The sequence below is a fragment of the Rattus norvegicus genome, chromosome 2, assembly GCF_036323735.1.
Source record: "Rattus norvegicus strain BN/NHsdMcwi chromosome 2, GRCr8, whole genome shotgun sequence".
In the NCBI taxonomy this organism is placed as follows: domain Eukaryota; kingdom Metazoa; phylum Chordata; class Mammalia; order Rodentia; family Muridae; genus Rattus; species Rattus norvegicus.
In genome coordinates this window covers 125,295,413-125,309,314 of record NC_086020.1, presented here as the reverse complement: position 1 = coordinate 125,309,314, position 13,902 = coordinate 125,295,413, and the positions used below count along the sequence as shown (strand labels likewise).

General features: G+C 41.3%; 1 pseudogene; it reads left to right on the top strand.

Annotated features, from left to right (window-relative positions):
- Positions 1-9,426: 9,426 nt before the first annotated feature.
- On the top strand, positions 9,427-10,000 carry LOC103695116 (serine/arginine-rich splicing factor 3 pseudogene; annotated as a pseudogene).
- The last annotated feature ends 3,902 nt before the right edge of the window (positions 10,001-13,902 follow it).

Below are 13,902 nucleotides of genomic sequence, written 5' to 3'. Positions count from 1 at the left end.
ATTACTCAGCTGTTAAAAAATGAAATTATGAAGTTTGCATACAAATGATGGAACCAGAAAAAAAATCATCCTGAGTGAGGTAACTCAGACGCAGAAAGAGAAATACAGTATGCATTCCCTTATATGTGGATATTAGCTGTTAAGTCGATGATAACCAAGCTACAATCCATAGAATGACAGAGCATAGTATAGAGTAAGTAACTAGGGGTGATAAATAGATCTATAGAACAGAGAGTTATGCATAGATAGGGGTTCTGGAATGGTAGAATCACATATGGGGGGAAGTTGAGGAAAAGTGAGGGAGTATGGAGAGATAGCTAAAATTAAGGTCCATTTGAGGGCCAGTATGGAAACTCAATACAGTAGATGCTTCCTAAAACATACATATATGAAGACATTCTAACTAAAACTGCCAATTGAGGAGATAGAGCCTCAGATGGACATCTTATCACTGAATGAAGCTTCCAGTACCAGGCTTGGGTTCCATCTAATTGAGTTGTTGGCTCAGGGATTCTATGGAAACTCCCAAACAACCCCTAAGACTATAGTTCAGGTTGCTTTCCACAAACTGACAGCAAGGTCCTAATGCTGCAAAGGACAGCTACACAACTTACTGAACATGGAGTAGTTGATCTGGTGCCCACAAAGAGTCTTTCCACATATGTTCTAGAATGTTTGGTACAGGAAGATACTCTGCACACTACATGCTACCAAAGGAGAAATGTAAGCACCAACTCAGCCATAAAACCCTTGACTCACAATGGTGCCTTGCCTACAGAGTACGGCAGTTCAATAATGACTCAGCATTTGTGGGAGTAGTCAACCAATGTCTGGTTTGACTTTAGGCCCAATCCACTAGCTGGAACTCACATCCAACATTGTGTAGGTGATCAAAAGCCTGAGACTAGATAGCGCAGGGACCTAGGGAAAAACCATATCCTACTATCCTAAAAAAATCAGGAAAAATTAGACTCCTAATGATACTTTGCTATACTCATAGGTATGTAAGTGCCTTGCTCGGCCAGTATCAAGAAGCTTCATCCTGCAGCAGATGGGAAAAAAGAGAGAGGCAGAAATCCAAACATTCTGCAGAGGGTGTGAGATCGTGGAACTCAGGCTTAGAAGGTATGTCTTCATCAAGTCCCTCTCCTCAGGGCTCAGAGAGCCCCATGGACAAGGAGACAGAAAGACTGTAAGAGCCAGAGGGGATTTAAGACAGCAAGACAACAAGGTTCCCTGAATCAGTATGCTCGCTGAACATCTGGACTCATAGAGAATGGGGCAACAGGCACACGGCCTGCACAGGGCTGCACCAGTTTCTCTGTGTATGTATTATGCCTTCCAGCTTAGTGGCTTTTATGTGAATGAGTGGGTCTCTGATTTTTGTGTTTCCCTTGGTCTCTTTTTCTTCTGTTTGATTTTCTCAGTTTAAATGTGTTACTTTGATTTATCTTATTTTATTATATTTTATCTTACTATTATCATTTAAAGCCATATTTGTGTTTTTAAATGAGAAATGCAAAGGGAGTGGATCAGGGGAAACTAATCAAGTTACATTAGGTGAAAATAAACTATTTTATATATAATAGAAAAATGGTGTCATGAAAAAAACAATACAATAGGTTTTTTTTCTTTTTTCCTTCTTCCCTCCCTCCTTCCCTCTCTCCACCCCTCCTTTTCCTCCCTCCCTTCATTGCTTTCTTTCTTCCTTCCTTTCTCTCTCTTAAACTCTCTCTCTTTTCTTTTTCTTTCTTCCTCCTCTGCATCCACCTTCTCTCCCTCTTCCACAAAATGAACCACTTAAAAAAAAACTTTAATATTCCTAAAAGTACTTCACTGGTGAGCACATTGCAGGTTTTAGTGACTCAGAACAAAACTCAGACAATTCTTTGTTAGTTTTTCTGGTTTGAGTTAGGTTCTTATCTCTGTGGCCTAGGCTGGTACGAACTTCACTGCATTGTTCAGGATGGCCTCAGATTTGTAGCAGTTCTCTTGTCTCAGCCTTCTGAATGCCAGGATTACAGCCATGAACCACCACTCTTGGCTGCAGGAGCCTTAGATTTGGACTAGGCATCTGCTCGGAGCCCAAGAGACCAAACCAACACACGAGTAATGGCAGGAACAGCTTCGGTTGGTGTTAATGGTGGTGTAGCCCATGAATTAATTGAGCTGTGAACAATTAACTAGCTCAGCTATGGCCAATATGGCTGGTTGACTAGATTGTTGCCAACTAAATTGTTTTCTAGATCACAACTGATTTTCTGGAAATGCTGTCTGATTGTTTCGTGGGCCCAAATTCTCAGAACCTTCTCAGTTGTGCGAGCTGATAGATTCTTGAGTGGTGGTCTGTAATTCTTTGCTTAAATAAATCCTACTGTATTGAAAGCAAAGAAAGCTTGTTCATGGAGATTCCTGACAACCGGCTTTCAATTACTCCACCAGTCTTAATTATTACTCCTCTGTTGCCAGAGCCGTCACAGCTGGTGTTCTCAGTGGTGACAATAGCTAGAAGGACATCCCCGGAATGTCCTCATCAAAATCTTCTCGTACTGAAGAGTGATTCAATCATGTATGTCCCACTGGTAGGATTTGCCACCATGTCCTGACTCTGTGAGGATTGTTATGTCATGTAAAAAAAAAGGTGGTCAATGTCTATTAAATAAAGAAACCTATTAAACCCCACATTCTTTATCCATTTTTGGTAACAGAGCTTACTGGAAATGCAGCAAGCCAGATTCATCAAGCAGCCGAGTTTCTGAGAAGTAGATTTCGCTGAGGTCGTGTGTAAATTCTGTCCGATATAGATCTATATCTATAACGTAGGGCCTCTGTTTGGGGAGAACATGATGTATTTATTCTGTTCTCATGAGAAGTTCGTTTCATGAGTGCAGCATCTTCTTTAAGGCAATGGCCATCTGCCATCGTGTAAAAAACTCCAGCCAAAATGTCAGTGAAGTAAGCTCTGTGTAGTCCTGGCTACTGAACCTGGTCTCAGGGACACAGTTAATACTCCTCACTTCCTTTCTCCAGTGTACAGATTAAATTTCCCTTAGCTCAGTCCAAAACTTTAGCTTCCCTGGCTCATTTTCTTGGTGGGTGACCTAGATTCTCATCTCTAAGTCATCTCAACCCTTAGTTACTTTGTCTTTCTTGATTTATGGCAAATGCAGTGGTCCCTTGGCAACTGTCACTGGAAAGATCTTTTATGGTGGGCAGCAGGTAAGGGTCAGAGCTGTAGGATAAGCATTGATTAATCAAGGTGGATGGTGGAAAAAATAAGTCAGTTACATGACTGTGTGGTATAATGAAAGCAATTGAAGCATTTATCTAAGTTGCTTTTACGTAGACCTTGATTTCAGGTTCTTTTTATATAGTGTTTTCTGAGCAGTGTCCGTTCCAAAACTCAAATAGGAAGAGAAAGACGTATCCTGGTACACACACCAAGGAGGCAAAATGAAAAAACAAAAAGGAGCAGAAACTTCAAAACAATGAAATTTAATAACTGATCATCGAGGCATGACTGATTGCAAGAAATCAAGGATTGACAATGAATCTGGAGAACAAGAATGTCAGAAGGCAGGGAAGGTATAGAAAAGAGGAAGCTCTGAAAGGGGGAAGCAAACATCAGTGAAGGGTGAACACTGATAGGCAGCATAGCTTGCATGGTCAACCAGGCACAGCGATGGCTGGCACCCTTTTTGTCTGGATGAGTCCATTAATCCCAATGTTCTGTAATGGTTCAGGTTGCCTTTTACCTCAGCAGTCTCATACAGCACCACGTAATGAAAGGAGTCCCCTCTTCTTTTCTTTTCTTTTTCTCTCTTCCTTCCTTCCTTCCTTCCTTCCTTCCTTCCTTCCTTCCTTCCTCTCTCTCTCTCTCTCTCTCTCTCTCTCTTTCTTTCTTTCTTTCTTTCTTTCTTTCTTTCTTTCTTTCTTTCTTTCTTTCTTTCTTTCCTTCTTTTGTTCAAAACGGGGACCTTAAAAGATTTTCACTGAATGAATCAGAGCATCCCATGGATACAGCAGAAGCTTCAGAAGGACAGCTTAGAAAGCCAGCCCAAGCTGTTCACAATCTAGCTTGTGTATGGTTTGGTTGGTAAAATACTTTCAGAAGAGAGAGATCCTCTATATCATGTTTTCTACTTTGCAGTATTGCATTCAGAAACATCAAAAGTCATAAAATGTCACTTACAGAAGTATATGCTTTCTTGAATTATGCACTAACTAAAGTGTTCTAACAATGTCTCAAAAAATGGGCAAGAAGCAATGTTCAGTATTTTAAAGAGCCAAAATGAGTAGTTAGTGTCTTTAATCATTTTGCATGAAAGGTTTTATCCTAAAGGAATTGGTTAAAAAAAACATGATGCTTTGCTGGGAATGACAGGGTTTGCCTGTGACCCTGGCATTTGAGAGGCTGAGGTAGGAGAGCTGTGTAGGTGCATCAAGTCAAGTTGGTGACACCAACATGCTGCAAACTGAGGCAGGAGGATTGTGAGTTAAAGACCATTTGCTTGGCAAAACCTTGTCTTACAAAAGCAAGCAAAATAAAACACCAGAAAAGTAACATTCTTCAGAGACAGGTGGGCTTGTGAGTAGCCAGGAATAGCACAGTGACTGTTCAGGATGATTCCCTTCTTTCCCCACAACACTAAAAAGTCAAAATTTAAAAGTGACATCCTAAAACATCACAAAGAAATTAATTAGAGTAATAGAAAACACAAACACACACACACACACACACACACACACACACACACACACACACACACTAAAAATAGGCAGCACATACTACAGCACTCCTGGAGTCTTCAGGACATATTAGAACATTAAATTCTGTATGCCAAACCTGTAACTTTCTTGTTAATTGAAAATCAATTTTTGGTTACTCTATCCAACAAAACATAGGGAGTTTTGATGGCTGTAGCCAGTGTGACTCTCTTGACCCTCCTGTGACAGCACAGCCAGCATGAAGATTGAGGGGAAACCTGGGTACCTTTAAAGGTATTGGAAGACCCATGCACTCTATGTTACATGCAGCTCACTTCCTTAATGGTTATTTTTATTTTAGCATTAATTGTTGTTTTTGAATATATTCATGTATATAGTCTATGTGTTCACATGTGTGGGTGCATATATGTGCACAGGTGAGTGTACATGTGTACCTGTGTGTTTGGAGGTCAGGCAGTGATGTTGTTTCCTAATAGATCTCCACCTTATCTATTGAGGCAGGGTTTCTCACTTGAACCCAGAAGCCACTGTTTCAGCTCATTTCCCTATCTAGCTTGCTCCCTAAATTTCTCTGTCACCCCTACCAATCCCTGCCTGGACTACAGGCAGGTTCTCAAGCAAGGCATTCAGGTGGGTGCTGGGGATCCAAACTCTGGTCCTTCCTTATGATTGTGTGACAAGTGCTTTACACACACTGGGCCATGCTTTTAGCCTGTTATTTAAATTTTTTAATTAAAACATTTTCATACAATATAGTTTGATCACCTCTCCATACCCCTTACCCATAAATAACTTCATGCTATTTATCTCCCTCCAGAAAACAAACAAAGACCCCAAAATTAGATTGAAAACAAAGAATCAATTTTTTAAAAAAGTAAGTAAAAAAACCAAGCCAAACCAAACCAACCAACCAACCAACCAACCAACCAACCAACCAACCATCAACCAAACAAACAAAAACACAAACACAAAGTACAAAAAAGCTATGGATCTTGTTTTGTGTTTGTCTTAGTCAGGGTTTCTATTCCTGCATAAAACATCATGACCAAAAAGCAAGTTGGGGAGAAAAGGGTTTAATTCAGCTTATATTTCCAAACTGCTGTTCATCACCAAAGAATGCCAGAACAGGAACTCACATAGGTCAGGAAGCAGGAGCTGATGCAGAGGCCATGGAGGGAGTTACTTCTGGCTTACTTCCCCTGGCTTGCTCAGTTTACTCTCTTATAGAACCCAAGACTACCATCCCAGAGACAGCACCACTCACAATGGACTGGGTCCTCCCCCTCGATCAATAGTTGAGAAAATGCCTTATGGCTGGGTCTCATGGAGGCATTTCCTCAACTGACACTCCTTTCTCTGTGATAACTCCAGCTTGCGTGAAGTTGACACACTAAACCAGCCAGTATAGTGTTGGATAACTACTCCCGGGCATGAGGCCTGACTTGGAGTGTTTTTGCTATTTCCAGTGATACTCCATTGAAAAGAACTCAAGTTCCCATCCATAGCAGATATCAATTGCAGATAACCTCTTTGCTAGGGGTGGGATTTTGTGTCCAGCTCAATTTCTCAGTGCTGGGATTTTATCTTATGTGCAAATCCTGGTGTTGCCACAGTCTCTGTGGGTTCATGTATATATCAGTCCCATGTGTCCTGAAGACACTGTTTTTCTGGAGTATCCATCACATCTGGTTCTTAAAATCTTTATGTCTCCTCTTTCACAGAGGTCCCTGAGCCTTGAGGGAAGAGTTTGATGAAGACATCCCATTTAGAGTTGGATGCTCCAAGCTCTCTCTCTGTGCAACTGTCCAGTTGTGGGTCTCTGCCTTAGTTCCCATCTACTGTAAAAAGCAGCATCGGTGATGAGGGATGAGTGCTGTCTCTCTATGGACACAGCATCATTGAGGCTGAGTGACGCTCTGATATATTGATATTGCAATATGCATTTTTAAATTTAGGTGTCATGCAGTAGCTCTGTGTTTTCTGATTTTCCCAGAGTCATACAACCGTAGCTCACCAGATGAATTTCTTAGCGTGGGAAGTTCCTACGGCTGCTCATATCTTTCTACACAGGCATTATGGAATTGAAAAAACCTTTTGAAAACACATTCAATGACCAAGAAGACAAAGCAACAAAGTAGAGGCAAAGAAGTTGATAGTTTTTTTTTATACAGATCAAATTTAACTTCATCTTATGAAAAGAGACAAATAGGTGGGGCTGATGTGACCTCTCAGTGGGCAGTTGAACTTACTGTCATGTCTGAGAACTTGAATTCAATGTCAGGGATGCACATGGTAGAAATGCTCCACACACACCATGACGTGAGTCTCCTCCACCAAATAAAAAGATACAAAATCAGTTGGCTGTGTCTCAGTTCCTCACTAAGAATACTTGTGCAAGGGATCTTCTCATTTGACATGCTTAAATTTAGTTCTTAAATAAATGAGAGGAAATGAAGGCAGAAGATTGTGTTCTATAGAACAAAGCAATGAAGACAGGAAGCTGCCAAAGGCTTTGTTTTGGATGCAGAAGAGGATGGTTGTAGAAGCCACCCCAGTTCCTCCTGACTCAGTTTTTCAAGCTTAGAAGAAGTTCCCAGCATCCAAAGGAATCCCATGTTCCTGGTTCCATGCAAAGTAGCTACAACCACTCACCAATGATGTTTCTTGGTGCTTGTTTCAGTGGTTGGGATGCTGTTGGAGAGACCCCGCACTCTGGGGTACAGATGATGAAGAATGGTCTCTATCACCTTCAAGTAAAGGAAGCCAGTCAGAGGATGAAGTTTAAATTCAGAAAAGAGGAGCGAGAAAAACTGACCAGAACTTTGGTCTTGTGCCATGACTCTAACAGTTGCTAAACAAATTCCTCTCCTTTGATGAGGCAGCTCAAGTACAACAGACTTTGCCTTGCAAAGGTTTTTCCTGATAGGGTTGGGGAAGATACAGAGGTATATTGAACCATGGAGGTTCACATAGACTGAGCTATCGCTGTGTGGCCACAGAAACAAAGGTAACACACAGAAGTGTGAGGAATGGCATGTCAGACTGCAGGATGTAGGGTGCAAGACAGGATTGAAGAGCCCTGGGGGATGGTGTCAGCAATCAACTAAGAGATTCAGCCTTACCTTTCCTTATGAGATCACTGTTAGTTGACACTGTAGTTTATAATTTCACTTTAGTTTCTTTATATATCATAAACTTTGTGGTGAAGAGATTCTTCCTGATTCATTGTGCTTGAACCTACAATTAGGTCTATAACAAGGCCATGCAAATATTATTCAATGTGAATGAAAGAATTACTACCCGACTGTACTTCAAGTTCAGATCAGGTCAGGCAGTAACAATATAGAGTCAAAAGGACTGATCCAGCTTCTGACCTCGTCAGCAAATGCTTTTTAGTTATGACAAAAGAGATTATACGTTTTGTTCTTGGCAGAGAGCAACTTAGGAAAGAAGACAACTCCGGGTTATAATCCGTCATTGTGGGGTAGTCAAGGCAGGCATCCAAAGTAACAAGTCACATTTATAGTCAAGAGCAAAGGGACAATGAATGCTTAGTACTCAGACTTCTCCAGAGCCCAAACCTAGGAGGTGGGTTTAACCACTTTTAGGATGAATCTTACCATATCACTTAATGTGATCAAGACAGTTTCTATCAGTTATGTCCTCAGACCAACCTGATCTAAGCAATTCTCTATAGAGACTCTTTTTAGGTGATTGTTTATTGTGTTCAGCAGACAAAACTGACTATTAAAGAATCTTTCCATGATTATTGGATGGCACTGTACCCAATACTTGGCACTCAGTGAGTGAAGGATGTCACGATGTGACAGGTGTGTTATAACTGAGGAGCAGGAAGTGAGGAAACCTAGTTTTCTTGTTGGAGTAGGGGCAACAGGGAGAATCGCATGGCTCCAGATGGATGGATGTGATGGTTTGAATAAGAATGGTCCCCGTAGGCTCACATATTTCAATGCTTGATCCCCAGTTGGTGGACCGTTTAGGAGAGGGTTAGGAGGTGTGTCATCATTGGAGAGGTGTGCCATTGGGGGTTGACTTTGAGGCTTTTAAAGTCCCATACCTTTCCCGGTTAGTATAGTCTCTGCCTGCTCCCTGTGAGGGTCATTATGTGAACTCTCAGACAGTACTCCAGCACCATGCCTGCCTGTCATTATTCTCTCCATTGTGATGGTCATGGAGTAACTCTCTAAAACTGTAATCAAGCCCCAATTAAATGCTCCATTTTAAAAATTGCTTTGGTTATGGTGTCTCTTTACAGCAATGAAACAGTAACTAGGATCCCAGGGAAACAGTTGGTTAAACCGGAAGGAGAGTTTGAGTTATGAGTGAAGTTACGCTTATCCAGTGCGATGCTGAAGAATTGGTTATAGAGTTTACAGTTGTTTCATTTCACTGGAAGAAAAAAAATGGACGTTTCAATTGATGAACAATCTGAAGCTTCCTTCCTTTAGGTAATGCAAGTTATGATGTGGTGAAAGAAAGAGATCAAAGACAATTGTGAAGAGGGTTTGGAAAGAGTGGAAATACTTGATGGGCAAAGGACTATGAAACCCCAGTCCTGGCCATTTTGTGGATGCCGCGGAACTGAGAGCATCTGTGTGAGTAGAGCCAGCAGGAAGCAGGCGGGCCCGTCGGAGTGTTAGGATTTGAGTTTGGGCCTTTTGAATCCAGGATTTTGAAATGCATCGTGATTCCTGTACCTTGGACTGTAAGGTTTTTGTAGGTAATCTTGGAAACAATGAGAACAAGACTGAATTCGAACGGACCTTAGGCTATTATGGACCACTCCGAAGTGTGTGGGTTGCTCGAAAGCCTCCTGACTTTGCTTTCATCGAATTTGAGGATCCCTGAGATGCTGCTGATGCTGTCCACGAGCTAGATGGAAGAACGTTATGTGGCTGCACCTAAGAGTGGAACTGTTGAATGCTGAAAAGAGAAGTCGGAATCGTGGCCCACCTCCCTCTTGGGGCTGTCGTCATCCCGGAGATGAGGCAGGAGGAGTCCTCTGCCTCAGCGCAGATCCCCAAGAAGAAGCTTTTCTAGAAAGCTGTAGCAGGTCACTTTCTAGAGATAGGAGAAAAGAAAGGTCTCTGTCTCTTGAGAGAAATCACAAGCCGTCTCGATCTTTCGCTAGGTCTCGTAGCCGATCTAGGTCAAATGAAAGGAAGTATCAGACCAGTTTGCAAAAGTGGTGTACAGGAAACAACTTCATTTGACAGGAGTATGTACAGGAAGTTAAAGTTTTGTTTGAGACTTCATAAACTTGGTGCATTTTCATTTTAAATATGTTTTAACTGTTCAAATTTGTTTTGTCTCTTGGACCAAGACACACAAAACAGTGTAATTCTCTATGGTTTCAAATGGATCATATAAGGCATGTGATATCAAGAACTGTTACTTTACAATATTCCCTTAAGCGAGATTGAATTTTAGTTTTTCATAGATTGAAATAAACCTAGATCCTGCCCAGTTTGAAGTGTGATGTACTAATGATAAAAGGCAACTGGCGGAAATTGAATAAAGTTGTAGTTCGTCTAGTAGCCGACACACAGTGTGGCACTGTGGGTGAAATGGTTAGCAGTCTTTAAAAGATGCTGTGAATGCAGCCAACAGATAAAGGGCAGGAACCGCACTCTGAAGGTTTTCAAAGTGGTTGCTGTATGAGGATGCAGAACTGTTGTAATGTCTGTATTTGGAAATGCAAAGCTAAGATACAGTGTCCTATCAGTTACTGTGCAAGGTTTTTTTTCTGTGCTGTCATTTGTTATATGTTTGTGAGAATCCTTGTGATTAAAGTTTTGGTTACAGAAAATGAAAGGAAAGAAAGAAAGAAAGAAAGAAAGGAAGGAAGGAAGAAAGGACAGTCCCAAGACTCAGTACACTGTTGCAATCACCGATTCACATAATTATGGCTGTCTGCTCTTGGCCCACACAAGATGAGTCAAAGAAAAGGATGGGCCCATTGGACCCTGCCCTTTATCTCTGAACTCTTGGCTATGGATAGATCATGGGATTGGGAAGCATGGTCTTTGAGTTGTAACCGGACTCCATTTGACGCCTTCAAACCCTCAGTCATACAGATGGCCATGAATGATTGTGGTGGGTCAAAGCAAATGGTTGCAAACTTAGAGAGAGAGAGAGAGAGAGAGAGAGAGAGAGAGAGAGAGAGAGAGAGAGAGAGAGAGAGAGAGAGATATTTGTGGTGAAGGTGGTGGGCAGGGCAGGGATGGAGGAATGTGGGAGTTATGAGTGATCAATATGCAAATGTAAAAAATGAAAACCAGGCCAAGAAAGACACCCAGCAGTGTTGTTAAATATTTGCAAACTGGCGTCTGGTGCAGAGCATGAGGAAACCAGAGATTAAGAGTTAACTGAAGAGTGAAGAGAGGGAACAGGGAAGTTCCACTTTCTACCGGCCTTACAAAGAACATAAATGAAAGGCGCTGGGAAGCATTTACAGTCTGGCTGTCAGTTCTCAGTCTAGTGGACTAGTGGAGGCTCAAACAATGGGTGGCTCTGTTGTAGCTGCCTGCTTTCACTCTGTCTACTGGCAGAGTTTCTGGTTGCTTCACACCTACTTTTCACAGACTTGAGAGCCCCAGGCCCCATTTAGCAGAGTAACAGCTTTCAAATAATAATCTGGTGTTTGTCTCCTGTTCTCCTTTTTCCTTCAGGTCGTCTCTTATTTTTCTTAGGTCTCCCTTTAGAAGGCCTGTCTTTTCCTTTAATCCACAGCAATTTATTTCCACTTTACAGAAGTTGTCATTAATTGTAAAAAACTGTCTCATGCACTAGATGTCTTTGGTGACAAAGTGTGCCTGTTTCACTGGGAACCTTTTTGATGGTGGCCACTAGGATTCTGCTATAGCACAGTGATTTGGTGTTTGAGGTCACTCTTGAGGAATAAAATGAAATCTGTCGTTTGGAACTGTGGGAACTCCTCTGTCTGCTTCTTGATCTGCCACCGGAAGAATCTACAATTGATTACACAGACCTCATTCAAATCTATTTTATTTTCTATTAGGTCTATGATGTTGGTGAAGTAACATCAAATCTATCTGTGTGTGTGTGTGTGTGTGTGTGTGTGTGTGTGTGTGTGTGTGTATCTGTCTATCTATCCATTGACAGTGTCTCTAATAGTTCAGGCCTTAAACTTTCAATAGCTGAGGATTATCTTGGATTTCTTATCATCTGCTTTCCCCCTCCTGAGTTCTGAGAGTTCAGGCATGTACCCTCATTCCCAATTTATGTAGTGTTTGGGGATCGAATCCAGGACTTTACACATGTTAGGCAAAGATTCTATCAGCTTCACTATATCCCGAACCACCATAAATTTTATGAATCTCAGTTTTCTCATCTGTAGACTGAAACTGATAATTATACATGCCAGACACATGTGAGGATTGCCTGGGCTACCTATTGACATTCTGTCATGGATTGGTTTTAGTATCACTTCTCCCGTTGGTGTCCATCTTAATCCACAGAGTAGTATTTAACTTCTGGAACCTGAAGCAAGAAGAAAGTACTCTAGCTGAGTGCTGGTGGGGCTTCTGGGTCTGGAAAATTTATTTTTAACAGAGATGATCTATTAACTAGTTTTCAACCAGTATAACAAAATACCCGAGACAGTGGATGTGCTCCTTTCTGTGACTCAATGGCTTCCTTTGCATTGGGCCTATGGCAAGGCAGAATATGTTGAATGTGTGTGGCAGGGCAAAGGAGCTCCCTCAATAATAAGCCAGTGAGCAGCAAAGAGAGATGAAGGGGCAAGGGCCCTATATTCATCTTCTTGGGAAGCCTTCAAAGACCTAATGACCTTCCTACAAAAGAAGCCTCCCCCCTTACTTTTCCTACTACTTTCCAACAGTGCTGATGTGGAGCCCAAGTCTCTAACACATGGGCCTTTGAAGGATATTTTACATCTAGATTGCAGCAGAGAGTTGAGCTGGTTAAATAAGAATCTAGATGGGTTCAAAGGTAGTTGGTAGTTACTTGAATTACTCCTGTTTATAGGTTCCTTCCTCTCCATTCAGAGCTTGGCTCATTCCTTACAGTATTCATTCATTTCCGCAGCACACACTTTTGGACCCTTAGTGTTGGGACTGTGCACCCCATGATAGACTAGCATAAGGTTCTTTTGTCAGGAAGCGTGGAACTCCTCTTTGGGTAATGTGGAGCTTGTACATCTGTGTTTTGAGAACTGTGCTTCACCGATGTACCTCCCACTTCCAGCTGCTGAAATTGCTAATATAATTAAAGAATATTTATGCCTGTGTATCTCATATGCAAAATCCTTTCTTATGTCATTCTTTTGAAAACAGCTCTTTTAATTTTGAAGATTATAATTTAATTAGAACATTTCTCCCTCCCTCTTCTTTCGTTCACACCCTTCCATATATTCCTCCCTGCTCTCTTTCAAGTTCATGGCCTCTTTTTTTCACTATTTTTTTTTGTTGAATATATATATTCTCATGAGAAGCTCAGCTTACCACCACAGATCCTGCATTTACTTCAGCATTGTTGGCACTGAGGACAGAGCAAGGTAGAGAAAGCCATCCATGTTATTTCTGTGGCTGTGAATTCCATTATAGTTGATGTTAAATAGAAGGTGAAATAATTCTTTATTTGTTTTCATATTGAAAGCTTAGTTTCAAAATTGAGATGAACATTCTGAATGAAGGACTTTGGATTTAAAAGTGCATGGTGAATGGTAAGTGCAGAATTTTGCTTGGGTTTTGGACTTCACAGGTTTTTTCTTTTTTGAGCATGTATTTGTGTGTGTAGGTGCATGATTGTAATATGTATGTAAGCACACATGACATGTGGAGGCCAGAGGACAATCTTGGGTATTGGACTTCATCTTCCATTTGTTGAGATGCGGTCTTTTCATTGTTGATCACTGCATACACAAGGTGGGGTGTCCATTGAGCTTTGGGAGTCTCCTGTCTCTACCTCCAATCTTGTTATAGGAATTTTGGGACTACAGGTGAAAGTTACTGCATCTGAATGTGTATAGGTTCTGAGGATTTAAAATCAGGTCCTTACACTTGTGTGGCAAACACTTCACCCACATTTCCCAAATGTGGCTGTTTGACCTCTCCTACTTCCAAGATTACTTCTAGTTGATTCTCTAGAATTCAGAGGAACTTAATAATG